We start from the raw sequence: 23,594 nt of genomic DNA on the forward strand, positions 1-23,594 counted from the left end.
ATGGGCGAGTGTCATGGTTAGATAGGAGAATGTACCCAAACTGTAAGATTTTGTCTCAGCCCTCAGCCCTCAGCTGACACCTATTAAATATTCAGGAATTGTGTGAGCCAGTAGTAAAACCATTGGTAATATGAAATCCACCACGACAGGAATATTTACACAGAAACTGGCAAATGCTGCAAAGAAAGATAGTTATTGCTGTTTTCAGAGAGCCAGTTTACCAGCATACTGATTACAACCCAAACCTCCTAGTCCCTAATTCAGTGTTCTCTCAACTACAGATTGTCATTCTGTGACTAGACTTCATTGCACATCTCTGCTTTACACATCTAGCTCAGTCATTCCAAATGCTCCTTTTGTGACATCCCAAAGCATCTCTAATTATCTAAAGAGCTATGAAACTCCTCGAACACTCACCAACCAAAATTAATTTTAATTAGCTTTAATTATTTTATATAGACATATGGCATGCAACACTTATATGGGTCATGGAATGAAACAGATCGCGGTGGGATCTCATCACTCCAAAAGGTTTGGGATTTATCAGTCCCTGCCTTCCCCAGCCCCACAGATCTAGTTACTAAGTCTTTCAACCTGGCAGCGCAGTTCTGTCTTGTTTCTGAACACATTTACCCAGCCTGATGATATATTAGCAGCTCAGCCCCACCAGGAGGTGGGCTAAAATCAGCCGTGCCACCCATATCCTGGGTGCAGTGCCCTTGCATGCTCCCACGGGCTCCCTCGTGCTGCAACAGCGACAGTCTTCACATTATCCCCTCCTCCTGCCTGATTCCTGCTCTGCATTTCAACTACCCACCATGACTGGAGCCCTGGTCACTTGGTAATTGATGTGAATTTCCTTTCCTAGTCCCTGTTCTCCTTTCCAAATGCCAGACCACTGATGAGGACCTTGCCTCAAACCTGTTTGACATCTGTCTACAAAAGGCTCATCCCTGCCAATGACGCTGCTCATCTCTACCCACCAGGTTAGTGCTGACGGATGTAAACACCCACCTAGATCCGGGTCAGGTGGATCCATGAGCACTATGACTTCATGACTGCAAGGAACAGCTCAGCAGCTGAAGCATCCCCCAGGCTTGACGCCATTCCTTCATGGAAACTAAAAATTTAGAAAACAAACTGAGAGGCCCGATAGCAACAGATTCACAGTACTTATTTGTCTAAGTCATGGGACTATGAATTATTATTTTTTTCCTTGCTTGTCCATATTTTCTAACACTTCTACAATAAACGTATGTTATTTGAAAAGACAAAATCAACTGTCATGTCAGGAAATAATTACGCACCCAAGTTGCCAAAATGGAGCAGTGACTCCCCAAAGCATCCGAGATTGGAGAGAAGATTCTGGAAATCATTCATTCACTCAACAAATGTTTATTGAACATCTACTATATGCCCAGAATCGTCAGATGAATAAGGAATACACAAAGATAAATAACATATAATCCCTGCCTAAAAGCGCTTTCAGTCCAGTGGAACAGTAGATGTTCGACTATCCGATCATAATGCAATGCAGTCGTATTCTAATGGATTGATCACTGATTATTCTAATGGAAGGAAGCAAAAGGGAAGGTGCAGGATTAGAAACGGGAGACGCGCTATCTGAGGTCATTCCATAAAACAAGCAAGACAGATGAATGTCTGAACTAGAGCAGCTGCAGAGGGATTGGAGGAGAGGGGAGAGATAAAATATACATTACATTAATATATATATATACATGTATATGTATGTATGTTTATAAAACAGGATCAACATGAACTGATACCCTGTTAAATACAGGAAATGAAGAGGGAGAAATGAAGAACAATCCAAAGTTTTTAGGCTGTAGAGAGGGGACCCCGCTGCCTTTTTTTTTTTTTTTTTTTTTTTTTTAATAATAATCTTAAAAGAGAAGCTGGTTTGGTGGGGAAGATGATGACTTCAGTTTGGGACACGCTAATTGTGAGGGGCCTGTGGACAGAGGTTAAGTGTGGTCAATAAGCAGTTGGCTATGAGAGTCCGGAGCTCCAGAGACAGGCCTGAGGGCGGAGATGCCGTGACAGAAGCCATAAGCATGGGCGGCACTGCCTAAGGAGAGCTTAGAATTAGAAGACGAGTCCTGGAAGGAGCTCTGAGGAACAGCAACGTGTAAGAGCTGGATACAGAAAGAGCAGGCTATGAAGATAATAAGAGGGGTCAGAAAGTAGACAGAGAACCAGGAGAGGATGGTGCCCCAGGATCCAGAGAAGGTAATGGCTTCAAAAACGGGAGAGTGGTCAACCGTGCCAAACTTAGCAGAACCATTGAGACAGGCAACAAGTGAAAGGGGGTTTTCCGCATCACTGGATTTAACAACTACGTAAGAGGTTTGACGGACACGAACAACTTCAGTGAAACCACGCTCGAGGGAGTGAGAAATTAGACACAGAAATCACAGAGAAGTAAAAGGAAGGTAAGGGGGACGGCAAGTAAAATTACTCTTTCCAGAAGCTTGAGTATGAAGGAAAGGGGGCAATAGCTGGGGCTCCTATGAGGCACTCAGGTTTGAAGAATTGGTTTACGGTGATCAAGACGAAAGAGAGTTCTACGCTGATCATCTGGAGATACAGAAAAGAACACAATGACCGAAGGAATAAATCGCAAAAGAGGCTGGTCACACGAGATCCAGATGAAGCCTCGCTAAGAGGAAGGGCCCCCCTCTTTCTCTGAGAAAGGGATAAAGGAAGTGACGATGGGCAGAGACGGAGATAAGTTCGTACATACAGAGACTGGATACCGAGAATTCTCTGTGGACTAGACTGCCAAGTTCTGCCAGCTAGAGGGCAGGGTGAGCATGTGGTGAGAGATTTGAGAAACGTTATGAAAGTCTGAATTGGCCAGGGCGGAAAATGGGAGTGGCATTTAACTAGGAACATGTGCTCAGAGTAGCATGTGGGCTGGAAAAGCAGCCGTTATTGGACACCTAGATGGACTTGAAGCTCCTTGGGGCAACTGACCATCTGTGCTTGGTTCCATGCTATACCCACAGTGCCTGGCACAGCATCTGACATATGACAAGGGCTCAATAAAGATTTCATATACGAATGAATGCACACCTTAAATTTATAGCACCAACAGCCTGTGTGATTGCAGCCAGCAGTTGTCACATCCTGAGTACAGAGTTATGTTTGATAGGGAGTTTCTAGAGAAAGTATAAGAGAAGGTGAGGCAGCGAGTTAAGACTGACTGGAGATTGACCGAAGTGATGTCCTGTGGGACATACATGAGACAAAAACAGACAAATTATCTGCGTACCTTGTTAAACCGAGGTCCCTTCATATACCTAAAAGACACACCCCAATAGGACAGTGGAAGGAAAACACTAAATCACAATTTTTAAATAAAAACCCTTAGCCAAAGTGGGAATGACCAGGTAATGTCCACACCTGCATTTCCAACATCTGATACATTGAGGCTCTTTGTAGTCAGCAGTCAGCTCACATCTCTGACTCGGAGAATAAATCGAGGAGTGAAGGTTTAATGTTGAGCAGCCTCTCGACTCCGGCAAAGGCACCACTTGGAGCCAGCCTTGGAGAGACAGGGCTCGTGGCCTCGGTCAGGGATTGGCTGCCAAGACTTTGACCCGCTCCTTCAGGTAAGCCGGGTGTCAGACAAGATGCAGAGTGGCCTGGCCACTCAGCAGTCCAGTTATCAGGAAGGACGTGTGCCAGGAAAACATGGTCCGAGGGCCAGAGACAATTAGCCTGGCACAGGCGCCAGACGCTGCCGGTGCCAATCCTGAAACTGTTGCTCTTGGCACCGTCTCTGCAGTGAAGGCTTGAGCACAATGCAGTTTCCTACAGGACTGAGGAATCCTGTGTGTGAGCTCTGACCAATTGGCTCCTTTACGTGCCACCTACCTGGCTGCCTACAAACCTGCCCTCCCGGAAGCCACCTCTACTGCCAAGACCTAGAGAAGCAACATGTCACTCAAGAAGAAGGACCCCCTTCTTCCTGATCAGCCCTGGGTTGGCAGAGGTGGCCCCACCTCTACTGTGTTCACCTTCCCATTTTAACGATGCCCCGTGAACCAAGATGAGTGAGGCGGCAGAGGGATGCGGCTGTCACTACTGACCTCACAACAAGCTACAACGGACAGAGGTGACACACACCCACTAAATGAAACAAAGGGCTCTAATGTGCTTGGAATACTTGCCAAGCCCCCAAGGCCAATAGGACATACATTCCCCAGAGGAGCTGTCCCACTTGTGGCTCCGGACAAGGCTGCCCAGGCGTGAATCTCAGCTCCATTATCTGCTGGCTGCGTGAACTTGGGCAAGTTATTCTGTACCTCCTTATCTTCATCTGTAAGATGGGGATAATCATAGAACCTGCCTCATATCACAGAGTTATTATAAGTGTATAATTAGATGAAAAACCCACAAAGCACGTGGCATATAGTAAATGCTCAATAAATGTTAACTATTATACTTTCCCTGGAAATGCCATAAAGTGCCTAGGAAATAATCTACACAGGTCACCAGAAAGGGACTAACTGAGTACCCATTACTGCTTTGAAATCCACAGCTCCTCTTTGACACTTAACCCAGGGCCCCCGCTGAATCATGAGATCAGGGGAACATAGGGAATCTATATGAAACGACTACATGGGGGGGGGGGGGAAGAATGGGTTAAGACAGGGGTATCCAAACTTTTTTCAATGTTTTCCACGAAGGGCCATATGCGGTAAAATACACAAACAGCCGGGCCACTCACTCGAGGTGAAGTACGTATTGCCTCACCTGGTTTATTTAAGTAAACTAAATATATTTCTGGAATTTGCTGCGGGCCAATTAACAATGGATTGCGGGCCGCAGTTGGCCCGCGGGCCACAGTTTGGACACCCCTGGTTAAGGTAAGAACACCAGAATTAGGAAACGCAGCCCAATGCTTCTCACCCTGGAGTACTTGCCACCCCAGGGACAATGCAGGATGCCATAGGACAAGCACTAATTTTATCGTACAAGCAATCGTAAAGTACACTTTTAATTTTAAACAAACACAAACATTATGCTATTGAATAGTATGGAATCAAATTCAAATGTGTGTTAATTTTTACAACGAAGCATGAGATGTCCAAGAAATGTCATACCTGTGACGGGGCAGATGCACACACATATCTACACATACCTGCACCCCGACGTCTCTCCCTGCCACGTGGTGGAAATGTTTGACAGACACTTTCTGAACAAGAGCAGATATTCAGACACATAACTGACGAGCTGGAAAGAATCCATCCCTGCAGGTGACAGTGGCTAATACTAAGCCCGGGAGACTCGCTCGCACCCAGCTCTTTCATTGACAGACCCAATAGCACCCAAGCTCTCTACTGATGGATACAAATCCTCTATTGTGGAAGGCTCTGTTGGGTACCCAGGAGTCCAGGGACTCCCTTGGCTTACCTGGCACAGTGTGAAAGCATGCACGGATTTTAGTGGCACTCGCATCCCTGCTCTCTGGGTCTGGAACACGTGACTGCAAAGATAGTAACATCTCCAGGAGTGCTGTTCTAACGCTGAAGTTAGCACGTGAAGGTCATTTCCATAGGAGCCACTGAGGATGCCCGAAAACAAAGTTCAAACGTCAGTTCCTGGAGGACACTGAAGGGCACAACAAGATGATGATGTAGTTTCTCTTCTAAGCATAAACGTCTGCAGCCATCACAAGAGAGATGGCCAAAGCTCATTATTTTGAGGGAGCATTCCATAAATGAACATTAGAGACTCTGCTGAGTAAACACTTACTGCCTGTCCCGACATTGCTTCTGTGATGTAGTTTCCATGCAAGCTTCCTAAGAAGATTTCCTTTTTCACTAAGGATGCAAGACTTTCTATGCTTCGTGACATTATGACACTAAGATACTATGTGCTACTGCTGGTCCAAATGTCATTCATTGAATGAATGATGTCACTACATGAATCTGACTGGGGAATAGATAGCCTTATTCCTGGAGTAAAAAAAAAAAAAAATATTTTATTTAACAAATAATGTTTTAGACAAACATTAATTCTTTATTCATTGTAATACAAATATTTTCTCCTGTATGAGCTGATTCTCCGTAGTTTCTCAAATAAAGCTGCTAAGCCCCATGGCTATGCAGAGGGATCCAAAACAGTCCCCTTTCTAATTTACTAACCAAGAAATGGTGAGAAACTGAGTAATTCATACATATTGAGGGTTACTATGTGCCAAGCTCGTTTGGGGTGTTGACTATAGGCTACTGTAAGTGACCAAGGTGAGCTTGTTCCTTATCCTCTTGGAGTTTACTGCCTAATGTGCCTAATGGAGATGCAGACAAGATAACAGGAGATTCCAATGCTCAGTGCTGGCAGAGGAGACAGTAAGAAACAGATGACACACACACAAAAAGGTGCCAAATTCGTGAGGGAAGGCATCCCAGCAGAAAGATGTCTCCACTGAGACCTGAAGGATGTGAGTGCATTTGCTTAGGAGGAGAGGAGAGCAAGAGAGAATGTGTTTCCAGGGAAAGGGTGGATACCCCAAAGGCTCAGAGGTGCAGGAGGCCTGTGCCGTGAGCACATCATCAGGGGGTTTTATGTTCAGAGCCTAGAATGCAAACAGAAGTTGCTACAGACTGAATGTCTCTGTCCCCCTCAAATTCATACGTTGAAACCTAATCCCCAATGTGACAGTATTAGGAGGTAGGGCCTTTGGGAGGTGATTGGGTCATGAGGGTAGAGTCCTCATTAATGGGATTAGTGCCCTTATAAAAGAGGCCCCAGAGAGTTCCCTCACCCCTCCTGCTGTGTGAGGAGATGGCTGTCCATAAACCCAGGAGCAAGCCCTCACCAGACACAGAATCTGCCAGCACCTTGATCGGGGACTTCCAGTCTCCAGAACTGTGAGACATAAATGTCTGTTGTTTATAAGCCACCCAGTCTGTGGTGTTATGTCATAACAGCTCAAATGGTCTACGACAGAGGTGCTGAGAACTGACACTGAAGAGCCTGTCCCAGCTGCCTCAGCCCGTCCCATGGAGCAGAGCGTAGCCCCAGAGCTCCTCACTACCGAGGTCGTTTGCACACAATATGGCAAACATGTGCTATTTTTGCCTGCCCACCATCCTATCCTCTGGCTTCTGCTAATAAATCACCCGTTTCCCTGCCCCCTCTCAGTTTATACAGCATGCCTGGGACTGAGCCCATCGCTCGCTCTCATAATGGACTCAAAAGTCATACTTGGACAGGAAGAGTCTTGCAGCTCCCTGACCACAGTGATCAATTCGGCAGTTGGCATATGTTTAGGGACGTGCCAAGAGGCATGCTTCCAGAGCTTACGCTTGAACTGCTGGGAAAGAAGTGTGCTTCCCACTGGGCTGACTGACACAGAATATCAACCTGGAGCTGCAGGCAGCGATCTGTCCACCATTCGGCCACTCAATAATAGTTTTCTGAATAACGGTTATGTGCTCACACTGTTGTAGGCATTAGGTATACAGAAATAAAAGACATTTTTCTATTTCTTAGGTTTTCACCATCAACTTGAAAGGTAAATAAAATAAACAAATCACTGAAATAAAATATGATGTTACATAGATTATTATATGATCAGGGAAGGGCAGCCAACTCAGGAAGGCTTTCTGGGGGAGAAAACACTCGTTGAACCTTGTTGGATAATTAGGACTTAAGCCCCATGAACTGGGGCACTGGGGTGGTTCCAGAAAAGGAATCAGTGAGTGCACACGCATGGAGGGTCAGCTGGGCAGGCTCCAAGGGACCCACCGCATTCAGTCAGACTGGAGGGTAACACCCATGAGGGGGAGTGAGAAAAAGGAAGGCACGTGGCCATTTTGGGGGGAGTTTTGCTGAAGACTATGAGAGGCTTCTAAAAGATTCAAAGCAAATAAGTGACACCATCGGGTTGGCATTTTAGAAAAGCACACAAGTCACAATGTAGAGAATGGCTTGGGGAATGCCAGACTACAGGCAGGGTGAGGCATTTGCCACCATCTGCCTTTTTTAAGTCAATACAGGCGAAACCAGAGCACCGGTGGAGGGGGAAAGGTGAGCAGGGGCTGGGTGTCAGATTCAAGAGAGAACACGGAAGCAGAATATGTGGGACACCGAGGTTATTGGATTTACGCACCTCTGGCTGGTGATGGTGGATGGTGATGTCCCCGATCAAAACTGAACCGCATTCTACCAGAAGCAGTAGGTTTTGTGAAGGAAGGTAAATGCAGGTTGGGCCACGGTTAAGTTGAGTTGCCTGCAGGACAAGGTACTGGAGGTATCTCCAGCAGTGAATAGGAGCTCCTCAGAAAAGTCTGCCGGGACTTACATTTGTGATGGGTGGTGTTGCCCTGTTTAAACATTGCTTCTTTCCTGAAGGTTTGTATGTGCTTTGATTTAGGCATTATCAGCACACACATCGTCATTCAACTCACGGGTGTGGATGAGATTCAAGGAAGAACACAGACTTCAAAATAAGAAAATAATAGCTCCCGGTAAAAGGCAGAGACAAAGAAGTTCATGAAGACTGAGAAGGCAGTTGGAACAGCATCAAGAAAGCCAAGGAAGGAGTGTCAAGACAGAGGAAGAGGTAAAGAGGAGAGATACAGCAAGAGATCAAGTTATGTAAGAACTTGAAAGCGTCCACCGGATTCCACGGGGTTGGTGGAATGGCCAGAGAAGGGATAGGACAGTACAGAGTGACCGAGAGTCGTTACTCATTGGCTGGTTCATTGGTTTGTTGGTTGGTTGGTTGGCTGGTATAAAATGGGAGACACTCAAACACATCTACCTATGGTGGAAAGCCAGTTAAAGGAGAGACTGAAGAGATGAGAAATAAATGAAGTGAGTGATGGATGTGCTCCCTCAGGAGGCCAATGGGAATAGAGTTCACAGCTCAAGAGAAGGGATTACTTGGGGGTTAGGAAAGGCACTTCTGGCTCGGAGAAGGGAGGGAGGCAGCCAGGGATGTATGTGGATAATTCTGGGATCCAGCCAAGGCCAAGCTGCTGGGGGGAAAGTATGCATACCGATTATATTGAAGAAATTGATTTTATCCATAACTCATTAAAACATGTGAATGAGACTCTCACAACTTCCAAAGCCAAAGATGACGAGCTGATGGTCATGAATGACAGGAAGCTGAGGAAATACTACACAGTCACCCGTGGCGGGTATTTTCCGTTTTTCGTTTGTTTGTTTGTATTTTCTATTCTATTTGAAACCACAGCCTGGTTTATTTTTGACTCAGTTTAATTTCTTTCAGGCTGTAGCCGGTGGGTCCAACTTATTTCAAGCAATTTCATTTTCCTTCTTGTTCAGACTTTTGTGTCTTTGCCCCTCAAAAATCAGCAGCTGTTGGAAAGGTACTTATGCCAATCAATAACCATTTGAAAATAGAAACTCAGATATGTTAAGATGAGTCTGTGTGAAACTGCTACCTTTAAGACGTCTTTCTCGGAAGCACCTTTCCTCCTACCGATATCACATTGTAAGTGGGCCCATCCAGGAGGATATTTCAAGTTTCTGTTACAGAAAAGCGCAATTTGATAGAGCCTGGTTAGTGACATGTGAGGTCCATTTCATACATAAAGTACCCATTTCCAAGTTCAGTGCTGTGTGGAAAGCTGTTCAGCAAGGGGAAAACTCACACTAGGTGAGAGATCAGTTACTGGAGGGGTTATCCTTTCCAACCCTTTCATTGTGTAGCACATAAACTGAAGCCCAGAGGGCCATATGGTTCACTGGGACCAAGGCCAGGACCCAAATGCAGGTCTCCTGACCCACCACCCACTATTCATTCCTCCTCTCATCACAGCTGTTTTTCCTGCTGTGCAGCAAACGCTGCAGGACCAGGGACCTCTTCCATCTTGTTGACTTAGGTATCCCCCGCATAGAGGTGACAATCGAAAGTATGTTAGTAGGTTAACCACACTCCAGGTTAGTCATTTATGAGGTTTCTTACAGAGCTGAACATCAGAGCAAAAGGTCTCAACAGAAAGAAAGAAAAATCACCAACCCATAAACACATGGTTTATGAACTCTGACAACCCCAGAACTCCCGATGTGACTTCCAGGGTGGAAGCCTTTGGAACAGCAGCTGTAGGGCCACCTCTTGCTAAAGGGACCTGTGCCAGGATTTCATTGCTCCTTGGGTTGGCAGGCATCACACCCCTAGTCATCTGTCTAGCCTGAGAACAGAAGTTTCCACATTGCCTCTAAGGCAGCTTTAACCAACTGGAATCCTCCCTCAAAATATTTAACAGGCTCTCTCCTCTCCCCCAAACACTATAACTGCTAAGCCTCCTTTCATCTTCCCATAATCGAACCTGCCTAAAATTTTTATGACAATTGAAGTCACATGTCCTTTTGCACATTAGCCATGCATTCCATCCTACAGGGGACAGCCCCTGCCAGAGGATGCAGGCACTTCAAGGGGTGAGGGTTTGAAAGTGGCATTAGCCACAGTTGAAGTTTGTTTTTTCAAAGAAGACCCTGTGAGGTTCTTCGTTTTGCTGGAAACCATGTGCCAGCGTGATCCTTTCTACTCTGGTTGAGACCAAATGCTTCTCAAATAAATCAGCTAGAAGGGTTTCTAATGGGAATTGTATTCCCTCTTAGCGTTCTTCAGTTTGGGCTCGGTTTGGGTTAATTGGTTAAGGGTGAAAATAAGTACTTACATCTTTTGCCCCTAAATCAGGAGTGGCTGCTGCCGCTTCTGTTCGATCCCCTCATGACTGCCTGCTGTTACTCACAGCTGGCAGACACCGTAAACTGTGATGCCACGTCAGCTTCCCAGAACCTTCCTGCTTCAGTAATAGTTTCCCAACGGAGTGGTTTTGTGTGTAGGTCCTGAGGCTGGAAACATGATCTGAACACCATACTAAGAAGGTCTGAGGTAAAAAGGCCACTCCCTGAGGTCACAGAAAGAAACCACACAAAACATTTTGTGTGACGGAGTAAGAATTCCAAGAACTTAAATAGTACATTGATGTTCTAAATAATCATGACAGTAATTAATAACTGACCAAGGAAATCGGGATTAGAAATCAAAAAAAGTAAAATTTAGAGACTTCAATCAGCATTATACCTATTAGTTCATTAAAAAATGATGAGCTTAAAAAAATGATGAGCTTGAAGCGGCAAAAAACTGAAAAAGTGAATGCTCATCAATAGGGAAATGGTTGAATAGATTGAGATATTATGTCATGGACTATTAGGATATCTAATAAATGGTAAATTTAATAAATTACAGTTACACCTGTTGACTTGGAGGGGCTTCTATGGCTTATTATTGAGAGAGAGAAAGTACATTATCCCATTTGGGGTTGTTATGACACATTATCAAGAGAAAAAGTATATTATCCCATTTGCTATTATCTATGTATATAATAACATGTGGTTATATACAAGCATTTACATATCTGTATAGAAAAAGTATGTAAAAAAAATATGTACCTAGCAATCAATAATACTTCCTTTATTTAAGGGAGAGAATGTGCAAGAGCATTGGGTGGGGGCAGAAGTAACTTTTTTAAAGGTACACAATAAAACAGCATTTATTCCATTCCACCCCAGATAAAATTATCTGTATGTGAATGGTGTCTGTGCTTAAAAAGAAGTGTAAGTTTACAGAAGTGTTCATTAGATATCTGAAGGCGGTGGGATTCCAGATAACTTCTATTTTACTCTCTATAATTTTATGTATATTTCAATTTTTTGCAAGGAAAACATATGTACTTAAGTAATCAGAAGAAACAATAAACCTGTTTGTACAAATTGTTGACAAGTGAAAACTTGCCTGAATTCGTATGCTTCTGAGTCTGTCTCCTGAATCCTAAATAGATTTGGGTTTCTCCTGTGTGATCCAAATGCACTCAAGAATTCTAAAGATGTTCTCGTGCTTATCTGGAATGGACAAGCCATGCCAAAGAGAAATGTAAAACACTCTTCCAGCCCAGACTTCACACAGCCCTCCTCTCCTCTGAGATTGATGTCAGAGGTGGGTCACGTCTCCACGCGCTTCTGTGATGTGTGATGCAGAGGGAGGGCCCCCAGCTCTTGGCGGCACAGAGATGGTGCTGACAGTGCCGTTCAACCCAGACTGTCTCAGATAATCCTCTAGAGGTGACTCAGAAATCATCTGGGAAAGCGCTGATGGGGGAAAAGAAGAAGGTAGTCGAAATGGATCTACCCATCCCTGTTATTTCAGCAACAGAAATTGAGAAATAGCTCTTACTGATCAATAACCAAACAACCAACAGAAAGAGGAACGTTTTTTACATAATTAGAACACGAGAATGATCACTATGCTGTCACTGGCCACATTTTCTGAATGAAAATGAAGTGAGGTGTATGAATGGACTTGGACGTGAAATTCTCTTACTCATACTGACAACAACACAAGTTGATTTTTTTTAATTGGGGCAATCATAGAAAATTCAAGATATCTTGTCACCATAAGGGCTATGTACCAAGTAGATATGTACCAGGTATGACTCACAGGGCATAGGTTGTATGTGTATTCACTACCCTGGATTGGGACACACTCTCAATTTTAAATGTTAAATGGGGAAAAGACCTGATTTAGGTAAAATTTCTGAATTGTAGAACTGTTTTAAAAATAACTTTTTAAAAAGAAATGTTGTTCTTTTACTTTCAACTACAAAAATAATCCAAAGTAGAGTTCCAAAATTTTTTATCCTAAAAGGATCTTTAATTCAACCCATCATTTTAGGTAGCTATAATTAGAGATTCAGAGACGTTAAGAAACTTGCCCAAGGTCACACCACAGAACTTAGGGCTCTAGCTCTCAGAGATCACCCCACAACATCGTGCTATAAATATTAAGACTAGATCTTGCCTGACCTTACTTGTCATAACTAAAGAAGACACTCATAATTACCATATTCTTGCTTTGTATGCAAAAAGTACATCCTTAGATTTATGCAAGGAATAGCTAAATATGACCTGAATTTGCCATCTTGTCTTATGATTAGTTTACTCTCCTTTATCTCATTAATAATCACTCAACTACATGAAGTGAACATATCCATAAAAAGTAGATGTAAATAAATGGCAAATGTGTGCTGTCAGTAGCAAATGTTATGACAGATCAAGAGAGGTAGGTAAACTGAAGGTAATTTTGAGAGGGGGGTGAGAAAATAAATCAGTGCAAAAAGGGGTAGGAAAAAATATTCAAAATATGAGGTTTCTTATCCAAGAACACTTCTGCTATTGAGGCCATTATTGACAGTATTGGGCCTTAGTTTCCATGGGACGCGTGACCTCGATCCAAAGACAATCTAACAATCTCATTTTCCACACGCTCCTCTTACTTAAAGAGAGACAGATTTGGAAAATGTGCCTAAACCATACATCCATCTATTCATAAGCCTGCATTTTCCTTGACTCAGACATCTTGGGTAAATTGAAGAAGTTACTAAACTTATCTGTATGAAACTAAACAACTAAATAAGAAGTGGAAAACACAGTAACTGCTATATGCTCCCAAACACATACTTTTTGGGTCTCATAGACATGCACTTTCCAATATCATCATCAGATTGAAGGTATTAGGTCAAGTTTCGCTAACTAAAACCCATGGCAGAAAACAAGTACAAATGCTTCTTCCTGAAAGAATTTTAAGCTCCATCTCTTAAACTAAATTATTTATATATAACAGACCAAAAGTCTCATGATTACCCACCACAAGACAGAATCAGTGATGGGAAAGCATCTTGACCTCCCCAGGAAAGATTATGCAAAAGGTGTAAAGCCCATTTTTGAGCAGAGGCAAAATATCACAACACTTACATGCATGCGCGCTGAAGCCACACTGCCAGACTGGGGTCCTGGCTCCACCACTCGCTGGCTCCACTGGTGTCGGGTAAATCCCTATATCTCTTCTCAGTTTCCTTATCTATAAAGTGGGCCTAATAGTAACTATCTCAGGGGTTGTAAAGAATAACTGAATCATTACAGGTAAAGCTATAGAAAAGTGCTTTGTAATGGTTAACTAATTTATCATTAAATATATTGGGGGTAACATTATTATTACTATTGTTAAATATTCGTTGATTGCTTACAACATGCCAGGCTTTGGGCTAAGTATTTTTTATATGTAATTTTATGTAATCCACACAGCAGCCCTAGGGAGTAGCTCCTCTGTTATCCTTTAGAACTGTTTTAAACGACGAATTGTAGGGAGGGGTGTTCCATGGCAAGATCTGGGAGAAAGTGGGGAAGGCAGAGTAACCGCAGACGTCTTGATGCAGCAAGAAGCTTGGCCTATTGGAGGAATGAAAAGCCAGAGGTGCTGGAGGGAGCTGGTCTGGAGAGAGAAGGTATGAAAGAGCGTCTCAAAGAACAGCAAAGTGATCTTCTAGGGAAATGAGGCAGCACTGAGAACCCACTTGAGCTCTGTGTTCATAAAATTAAGCCCAGTAAGCAGCTGTGTATTTTTATCCAGCCACATTCTGAGATGTGGTGCCTGGGTGCGGATGGGAATGGGTGAGTAGAGTGTTATCAGGTTCGGGGGTTTGCCAGGTGAAGGCAGCAGAGGAGGAGAGAGGCAAGGAGGTCGAGCCTGGGCCAAGGACGTAGGTCAGGTGGGGTGGAAGGTAAGGCCTGAGGGCCTCAATGGACAGTGAGGAGGTGTAAGGATGATGGACTGCTGGACCTGGTGATGTCAAACAGTGGCTGGAGTTCGGGTAGAGAAGGGGTCAGCTGAAGTGAGGGGATGGTGGACAGAGTGCCAGTTCCTACAGCTGCGCTAACAAATTACCGCAAATTGGATGGCTTCAAACAACAGAAATGTATTCTCTCACAGTTCTGGAAGCTGGACATTTGAGATCAAGGTGCTGGCAGGGCCATGCTCCCTCTGAAGGCTCTGGGGAGAATCCCACCCAGCCTCTTCCTACCTTCTAGTGGCTCCCAGCAGTCCTCGGCACGCCTTGGCTTGTGGCTACGTCACCCCAACCTCTGCCTCCATCTTCCCAGGGCCTGATCTTCCATCTGTGTCCAAATTTCTCTCTTATAAGGATATCAGTCATTAGATTGGGGCCCACCCTAATCCAGCGTGACCTCATCTTAACTTGATTACATCTACAAAAACCTTATTTCCAAATAAGGTCACCTTCACAGCTACCAAGGGTTAGGGTTTCAACATATCTTTTGGGGGGGACACGATTCAACCCACAACAGCCAATCTATGGAAGTGATGCGACAACCAGGAATAGTGTTCTTACCCAAAGAACACAAGCTCTTCGGGCCCCTATCAAACCCTCTGAGAGTTGGTTACATAGAAGAGGAACCACCACAGGTCTTTTCTACAGACTGCAGTGCCTGGGCAGGGGAAGGGCAGGCTCACCTGGCACCCCACAGCTCGGTGGGCTGTTCTGCAAAGAACCGATCCACCTGCGGGGGATGTGAAGAAAGTAGAGCCTCGTATTAAAGAGAAGATATGGCGAATTGTTCAATTGTACGATGTAGATAGACTCACTAATACAAACATCCAAAAATAGAAGAGATTGATGATTCTACGATTACTCAAAAGCTTTCTGGAGTTTAACAATATTTCTTCGGAGTACATATGGGCTGGACCCTAGACCCTCAACCCTCACTTCAGGGGATTATCAGCCTCTCTGTTCTACAGATGAAGAAATCAAGATTCACACACTGAAGTGACTTGCCCAAGGTCAGATAGCTGCTATGTTTCCAAGTCTTTTATCCTCAAGCTCATGCCTTTTTCTACAACACATTGAAGGGTGAATCAGGTTTGGATAGGTAAGGCAAAACAAGGAGAGTATTTTATGTGTGAGAAATAGGATTAATATTTTATTACATTTAGCTAATCGGCTTCTGAGAGCTAGCCTGTATCCCCCGATGAGAAGTTGCTGTCAATCCTCCAGCTCTTAAAATATCTGGGTCAGTGAGAAGAGGATCACAAGGTCTCCTTGTGGTTATTTTTAACTCCACAAAAAACTTTAAAGAAAAGGAGAGGACAAAAATGGAAAAACGATCAGAAATTTGACAAGCTGAAGTGAAAAGGAAGGAATAGCTGGGTTACCGACCCTGGCTTAGAATCTGCAGGGAGAGGTCACCGTGGTTCCTGGCTCCATTAGAACTGCCAAGGGTGGCCTGGAATCCACATCAGAAAATGGACCTGAGACATAGCGAAACTGAAGGCAGGAGGCATAAAGGTATTGGTTGGTGCCACTACCCCATACCTGCCTTTAAAATGACATTGCCCTTGATCCTTTTTGCAGAGAAGAAAGGAAGAAAGAAATTCAGGGGATCCGTTCCAGCTTCTACCACTGGCTTTTGTGATTTCAGAACAAAAGGAAAGGCAGGAGAATCTTTTAAGCAATCACTCTGTGTTACATGAAAGTGGCACCCACTGGCTGTTGTGAATGGTATTCTTGTAAGATATTCTGAGCATTGCTTTATGTTTTTTTGGGACAAATCAGCAATAATACAAACCCCCTGTACTCGTATAGCTTTCCCATCAACTCAAAGATACCTGGAATGAGGAAGCCCTAAGTGCCAGAAAATGTCTCCTGGGACCTCAGACTGAGAGGTTCTGGCAAAGCACCCCACCGTCATGTGTGAAAGGCAGCGCAGAAGAACAGGCTTCCCTCAGGTCTGAGACAACACTGGGTCCCCTGCAGGGGAGAAAATGTCAGCTACAGGTCCTGAGTCTAAGGAATTCACTCCCTGGTTGTCTCTAACTAAGGGCCCTGGTCACAGCCAATGTTCCCTAAATGCTGACCACCCCTGAAGGGCAAGGTTAACTTACAGCACCAAGGCAATGATACAAATCCATGGCTACCACGGGGCAGCAGTGTGTGCTCCAGGAGTTTCTGGGAGAGCAAGATCGATACAAGCTGCTTTCACCAAGGAAACGAGCCTTCAGCTGGGCCCTGAATGGATGCAACTTGCACCAAGAGGGGATGACAGGTTCTTGGTGCAGATTTGTTTCTTCAGGTGTCGTGTGTGCACCGCAGACGCAACGGTGAGCAAAGCACATCCTGGGCCCTGCTTTCACAGAGCTTGTCATCTAGCAGTCAGTGCCCTTAAAGCAGAATGCATCGGTGGTCATGACAAACACGGACATTTACTGAGGGCCTAGGTATACCAGGCACTATGCTAAGTGTTTCACAAATATAATCGCATTTGATTCTCACTGCAACTCAACGATGGGGAAGGGGGTACCATTTTCTGGATTGGAAACTGAGCCCACACAGCTAACTAGTGGTGAAGCCAAAATTCAAATCCAGGGCAGCCTGGCTTAGGGGCCATGCTCTGTTCCCCAGGGGAAATGAGGTCAGGTGAGCTTGTCTGGGGGAGCGCTTAGAAGTCAGGTGAAGCGGTTCATATAGTCATCTTGTTGTCAGTTGTCTCTTCCTGCTGTTGCCAAAGTTAGATTCCCCAGGGATACACATGAAATTCAGAGGAACTTCCAGGCAAAACAAACTCTCTCCAAATCTCCATCAGCTCTCCTGCCACGGCGACCTGTAATGGCCATCTTGACAGGAAATGTCAGTCATATTTTTCTCTCTCCCACAAATCCTAAAGCTATGAGAAGCCATAATCGACCAGTCCCCAATTTTTTTCTCATCCAGCCGCTGCACGGGCCTTCTTTAGTTCCCCAAAGATCCACAAGAACCCTCGAAGCTGCCCAGAGAACAGAACACCCCAGTTTTTCAGGTGGCATCTTACCACCAAAATATCCAAAGGAGAAGACATGCTCGCAAAGTTCTCCTTATCTTCGGTTCTCCTTACCTTCAGATCTTCACAGGCAGGAAAAAGGGGTTGAGAGAAGAGGGGTCTGTCCTTTCTCCACCTCCCAAGAGAACAAGAGATTATACCTTGACCTTCATCTTCTTCTTCATTCCTGAGTTGACAAATACTGCTCCCAAACAAAGCCAGGCGTAGGAAGGGCAAAGTGAAGGTCAACCCACCTGGCAGGCATAGAACTAGAAATGCTACAATGAAAGTGGAAATCCTTATGCTCATAAATTTAATACCTGTTCATCAACTACAAAGCACTTCCAGAAACATCCCTTCATTGGAATTTCTCACAATAGCTAGGAAGGTATTAATGTTGATATGACTATTTTTTCCTGCGTTTTTTTAACAAATGAAGAAACTGAGATACATAAAAATCTAACATCCAAAATATATAGGGAACTCATACCACTCAACAACAAAAAGACAAACAATCCAATTAAAAAATGGGCAAAGGACAGGAACAGAAACTTCTCCCAACAAGACATACAAACGGCCAACAGATACATGAAAAAATGCTCAACTTCACTAACTATTAGGGAAATGCAAACCAAAACTACAATGAGATATCATCTCACACCTGTTAGAATGGCTATCATCAACAAGACAACAACTGCTAGAGAGGCTGTGGAGAAAAAGGAACCCTCATACACTGCTGGTGGGAATGTAGATTGGTTCAGCCATTATGGAAGGCAGTGTGGAGGTTCCTCAAAAAATTAAGAATAGAATTACCATATGACCCAGCAAACCCTCTCCTGGGTATATACCCAAAAAATCTGAAAACATTTATCCATAAAGATATATGTGCTCCAGTGTTCTTTGCAGTTTTATTTAGGGTGGCCAAGACATGGAAACAACCAAAATATCCTTCGATAGATGATTGGATAAAGATGTGTATATATACACAATGGAATATTAGTCTGCCGTAAGAAAAGATGAAATAGTGCCATTTGTGACAACATGGATGGATCTTGAGATTATTATGCTAAGTGAAATAAGTCAGACAGAAAAAGTCGAGAACCACATGATTTCACTGACATGCGGTATATAAAACCAAAAACAACAAAAGAACAAGACAAACAAATAAAGAAACAGAAACTCATAAACACAGACAACAGTTTAGTGGTTACCAGAGGGTAAGGGGGGAGGGGGATGGTAGATGAGGATAAAGGGGTTCACATATATGGTGATGGAAGGAGAACTGACTGTGGGTGGTGAACACACAATGTGCTACATAGATGATGTGTGATAGAATTGTACCCTTGAAACCTATGTAATTTTACTAACCATTGTCACCCCAATAAATTTAATTTAAAAAAAGAAGAGGTGACTCCCTAAGGTCAGAAAGATCAAACTTGCATTTTGGCCCTCTGAGCTCAAATTCTGTGTTCTGTTTTCATCCACTCAGGAATCCTGAGCATGTCAGATAGGGACAGGAAACCTTGCTTGAACAGTTACTCTCTATGGTGTCCTCCTCTGAGATTTGGGAAGTTTACCCAAATAGTCTCAGTTTTATTTTATAATCGCCTAGGAATCTACCTTCCAAACAATATAAATCTTTTTCTTATAATATTTGGGTTTAGTCCTTGCAAACTTGAATAGTAAGTTCCATACGCTTACTATTCCTGTGAAAAGAAGTTCTATTTTTAATTTGCCCTAAAACGATTTCTTTTCAATGATAAGGATGTCCCTTGTTCTGATATTCTGAGATTTAATAAGTTCATATTTTTATCTTATGATTTTCATTATTTTATACATTTCAATCATACTCTCCTCTCAGCCTGTGTCTTTCCAAAGTGAAGAGCCCTAATTCTTTTATCATCCCTCACAAAGAATTCTCTCCATCCTCTGCATCAATGTAGGTGTCCTTCTCCAGACCTTGTCTGGCTCTGTATGTCTTTGCGGTACATCAGCTCATCGAACCCCCATCACTCTGTCCATTATTCTGTATTAAAGAGCACAATGACTTCAGCTAAAATAAAATGTAGAAATATTAGAGACACTTTTAAAAATCAAATAATTATTTCGTTCCATGTCAGATCAGCATATGCTAAAAAAATATACATTTTGCTTCAACTCTGAAATGAATTTGAGCAGCCTGGTACTAAGCCACCTTGCAATCTATTATGAAAACAACAATTTGCAAAGCACTCTCACATATATTATCTCATTTGACCCTCTCATGAACCGTGCAAGGTAGAAAAAAACATATTATTATCCTCATTTTTCATATAAGAAAAGTAAAAAGATGAGGCTAGCCCAAGGTCAAACAGCTGGAACTGGAACCCCAGTTGCTGGCTGACCCTCCATTGATAGACTAGTGCTCTACCCACTGTGCAATACAACCTTCCTTCTAACCACTTGTGACTTATTTTAAAGCTCCAAAATGCCACCTCTGAGTCCTGAACTTTCAGTGATCCACAGCAGTCACAAAATATTCTGTATCACTTCCATGCAAATGACTTTCAAATGTGTGTCTCTAGGCCACACCTCTCTTCTGAGCACCAGACAGGGACATAAAACTGCACACTTGATATCGCCTAGATGTCACATGATCTACAAAACTTCCTCTTCTGCCCCCACCATACCCCCCTCCAATGAATGTGAGCTTAACCCCAATTCTCTTTTGACGTTCCTCCTCTCAAATACCTCTCCAGAAACCCAGGAATCACCTTGACATTGCCCTGTCCCTCCCCTAACCCTGACCCATATCCAATCTGACACCAAGCCCCTCCACTCGTACCTCCCGCACAGCTCTCCATTCCGCCCATTTCTCACCTTCCCCATCATCACCGCATCCGTCCAAGATACCATCGTCTCTCATTTGGACTTTCATGGACCCCTCATTGGTCTATTCGTCTTCAATCCTTTCTCCCCAATACATACAGCTGGAGGGATTCTTCCAAAACACCCCTCTTGTCAGGCTGCCCCTACCCCACCCGCCCTTAGAACACTTCAGTGGCACCCCATTGCTTCAATGGTAAAGGTAAAACACCCGTAACCAGCCCATGAGTTCCTGCCTAATCGGGTCTCCACCACCAGGCTCACCTCACAACACTCACCTTCACTTCTCAAGCTCCAGCCCCACTAGCCTTCTTTCAGCCCCTTTGACTTGTGATGCTTTCACTTGCCACAGGGTTCTAGAATATTCTTCCCTAATTAAATTACCAGAATTAAATTCCTAGAAGCTTCCATCTTCTCATAGAGGTTCCAGGGTCTTTCCTCAGGGAAACCTTCCTTGACCTCCCCAAGTTAAATTTCTCCATTATGTTACAATGCACTGGTTTGGCATGGTTTTGTGAATTTAATTAATGTCTGTCTCCCCCACTAGATTTGTAAACTTTTGCTTACCGTGATATTCCCTGTGCTGTTCCAAGCTTGGCACACAGAGCCACATCAACAAATGTTTGTTAAATAAATGACTAAACCCACTAATAAGGAAATGGTATATGTCCTCATTACTGAATACTAAGCAGCTGTTAAAAAGTACGAGATATGTCTACATTTACTTATACGAAATGATGCCCATGACATATTATTGATTAAAAACAGTAAATGTACTCTGATCAGTTATTTTTAAAACCTATGTATGTCTTCATTGAAAAAACAAACAACCAACCTCTGTGTAAATGCATGTGTGTGTATGTGTTTTAAAAGGTCTGTAAGACCAATACCAAACTGCTTACATTGGTTTCCCCGGAAAATGGGAATGAGACAGAATAGAGAAAAATAGGATAATAATTTCTACTCATAAACTTCTTGCTGGCTTGACTTTTTTGAATAACCACGTGGTATTGCTGTAATTATTTTAACAATACCTTTTTAAAATAATGAGGCAATTCACTACATTTCAGGAAACTAACCATTTCTAAATACAGCAGAAAGTAAAAAAATAACTACTTTGTATGTGATTCCTCAACAATAATAAAGTTCCAAAAACCAGCATATTTCCAGCTCAGGTTTTCAACCTAGCAATATGTTGTGATAAAGAAGCAAAATGGAAAAGAACAATTAGACATGCCGGCATTTGTTCGTACAATTAGGTCTTCCCTTCACATGACTTTTACAAACAATAAAAATTTTGAAAAATCACTGCTCTTGGCTTCACATATACATTTTAGAAGGAAAAATAACAGAAAGAAATAAGAACATGAATTTTTCTTAGTTTACTTAGATTCTTCTGTTGTTAAATAAAAGTGATTATGTGAAGACACCTTTATTTTTCCTTCACTTCCAAATAACAAACCTTTTGTTGTCTTTACCATAACTCGAATAGAAAAGACAGCTTTCTAAAGCCACGCTGATGACAGAAGGGAGCAGGGACAAATATACTGGTGATGCGTAGACAAGATTATTCCACAGCTAACAGCACAAAACCTCACTTTGGTGGGTGAGATAGGTGTGTGCAAGTGGAGAGATCCACAGTTTCTGGAAAAGGAGAGGCAGGTGTATGGGAGTGATTCTCCAGCAGCCAGCCTACCACGGTTGAGCTGGGAAATGTCTGAACACAGAATAAATGCTGTCACTTGGAGCTGCATTGATTTCTTTTTTCAGACTCACTAATGGCTCAGGTGGTGGGATAACTAAACGATGACTAAAATATGAGTCAAATGCTTTCAAATCAAATTATTCCAGTGAAGCAGGAATGGAGGCAAGCAGAGAGCAGGTCATTAGGGATTCTAACCAATACTTGTTAAACCTGAAGAAACTCTCTCTCCTTAATGACTGCCTCTTTCAATCTAAGTCATTTTGACATTAGTGAGCTGGGGACAATCGATCTTTATTACTAGTGACACCTACTGATCAGCTCTGAACAGTGGGAAAGGTAGCTCCCAGCTGGGCTAGTGCACTTTCCCAGTCCTGATTTGTCATCGTTCCCAGCATCTCACCAGCATGTCTTCAATTATCCCAAAGGGTGTCAGGAAATTCTAACATTAGCCTCGAAGTTGGTGTCTTGGTATTTTTGAAAAGCAACTTTCATTTAAATACAAAAAAATAGCTCACATTAAGAAGGAAGGTTGGGGTGGTTGGATGGCTCAGTTGGTTAGATCACGAGCTCTGAACAACAGGGTTGCCAGTTTGATTCCCACATGGGTCAGTGAGCTGTACCCTCCACAACTATACAGAAGACAACGAGCTGCCGCCAAGCTTCCAGAGGGGCGGCCGGATGGCTCAGTTGGTTAGAGCATGAGCTCGCAACAACAAGGTTGCCGGTTCAATCCCCACATGGGATGGTGGGCTGCGCCCCCTGCAACTAAAGATTGAAAACGGCAACTGGACTTGGAGCTGAGCTGTGCCCTCCACAGCTAGATTGAAGGACAACTACTTGGAGCTGATGGGCCCTGGAAAAACACACTGTTCTCCAATATTCCCCAATTGAAAAAAAAGAAGGTTGGGAAAGGCAGATGAGGAGAGGCATGTTAGTTAATGGAACCACAGGGCATGAAGCCCCCAGAAGACTAAAATGTGGCCACTGGGCATGGAAGAGATAGCAGTACATGCCCTAACCTGTCTGAAAGCACTACATGGGCCCACAAAAGACAACCTGTGGGTGGCTGTCCTGACATCTTCCCACTCACGCTTTCTTCTGCTAACTTCTTGGTTGCACATTCTTTCCCTCAAATGTTGACTCCCTAGTTTACAACTCAGTTCCTCCAAAAGGTTTTTTTGGTGAGAAGACCCTGAGAAGATAGGTACTTTCAAATGGCTGGAGCTATTTATCAGAAAACAAAACCTCGTACCACATTTATTGGAACAGGACCTCATCAAGAATAACTAGAAGTACCCCATCCCTG

The 23,594-nt window shown here is 43.5% G+C and overlaps 1 protein-coding gene and 1 long non-coding RNA gene across 10 annotated transcripts in view; both read right to left on the bottom strand.

The window, feature by feature from the left end:
• Positions 1–11,330, bottom strand: part of SEC16B (SEC16 homolog B, endoplasmic reticulum export factor) — a 47,870-nt gene extending 36,540 nt beyond the window's left edge. Inside the window, exons 1-5 of one of the 9 annotated variants that reach the window (XM_088801581.1) lie at positions 10,689–11,330; positions 8,147–9,534; positions 5,785–5,987; positions 5,443–5,640; positions 1,015–1,120 (exon numbers count right to left, since the gene is read on the bottom strand). The gene's annotated coding sequence lies outside the window, so the exon portion shown is untranslated. Of the gene's footprint in view, positions 1–1,014; positions 1,121–3,096; positions 3,122–5,442; positions 5,641–5,784; positions 5,988–8,146; positions 10,622–10,688 lie in introns of those variants that run through there. The other 8 variants (XM_088801584.1, XM_088801580.1, XM_088801579.1 and 5 more) reach the window with 8 other exon arrangements.
• Positions 11,331–14,953: 3,623 nt separating this feature from the next.
• LOC141569317 (uncharacterized) lies at positions 14,954–20,497 on the bottom strand. The gene is made up of 3 exons (XR_012492820.2): positions 15,854–20,497; positions 15,380–15,426; positions 14,954–15,042 (listed from the first exon to the last, which is right to left on the bottom strand). It is a non-coding gene; the product is annotated as an uncharacterized LOC141569317 (long non-coding RNA).
• Positions 20,498–23,594: the final 3,097 nt, after the last annotated feature.

Source organism: Rhinolophus sinicus, chromosome 11 (genome assembly GCF_057876585.1).
Source record: "Rhinolophus sinicus isolate RSI-liver-muscle chromosome 11, RSI-T2T, whole genome shotgun sequence".
Classification (NCBI taxonomy): Eukaryota; Metazoa; Chordata; class Mammalia; order Chiroptera; family Rhinolophidae; genus Rhinolophus; species Rhinolophus sinicus.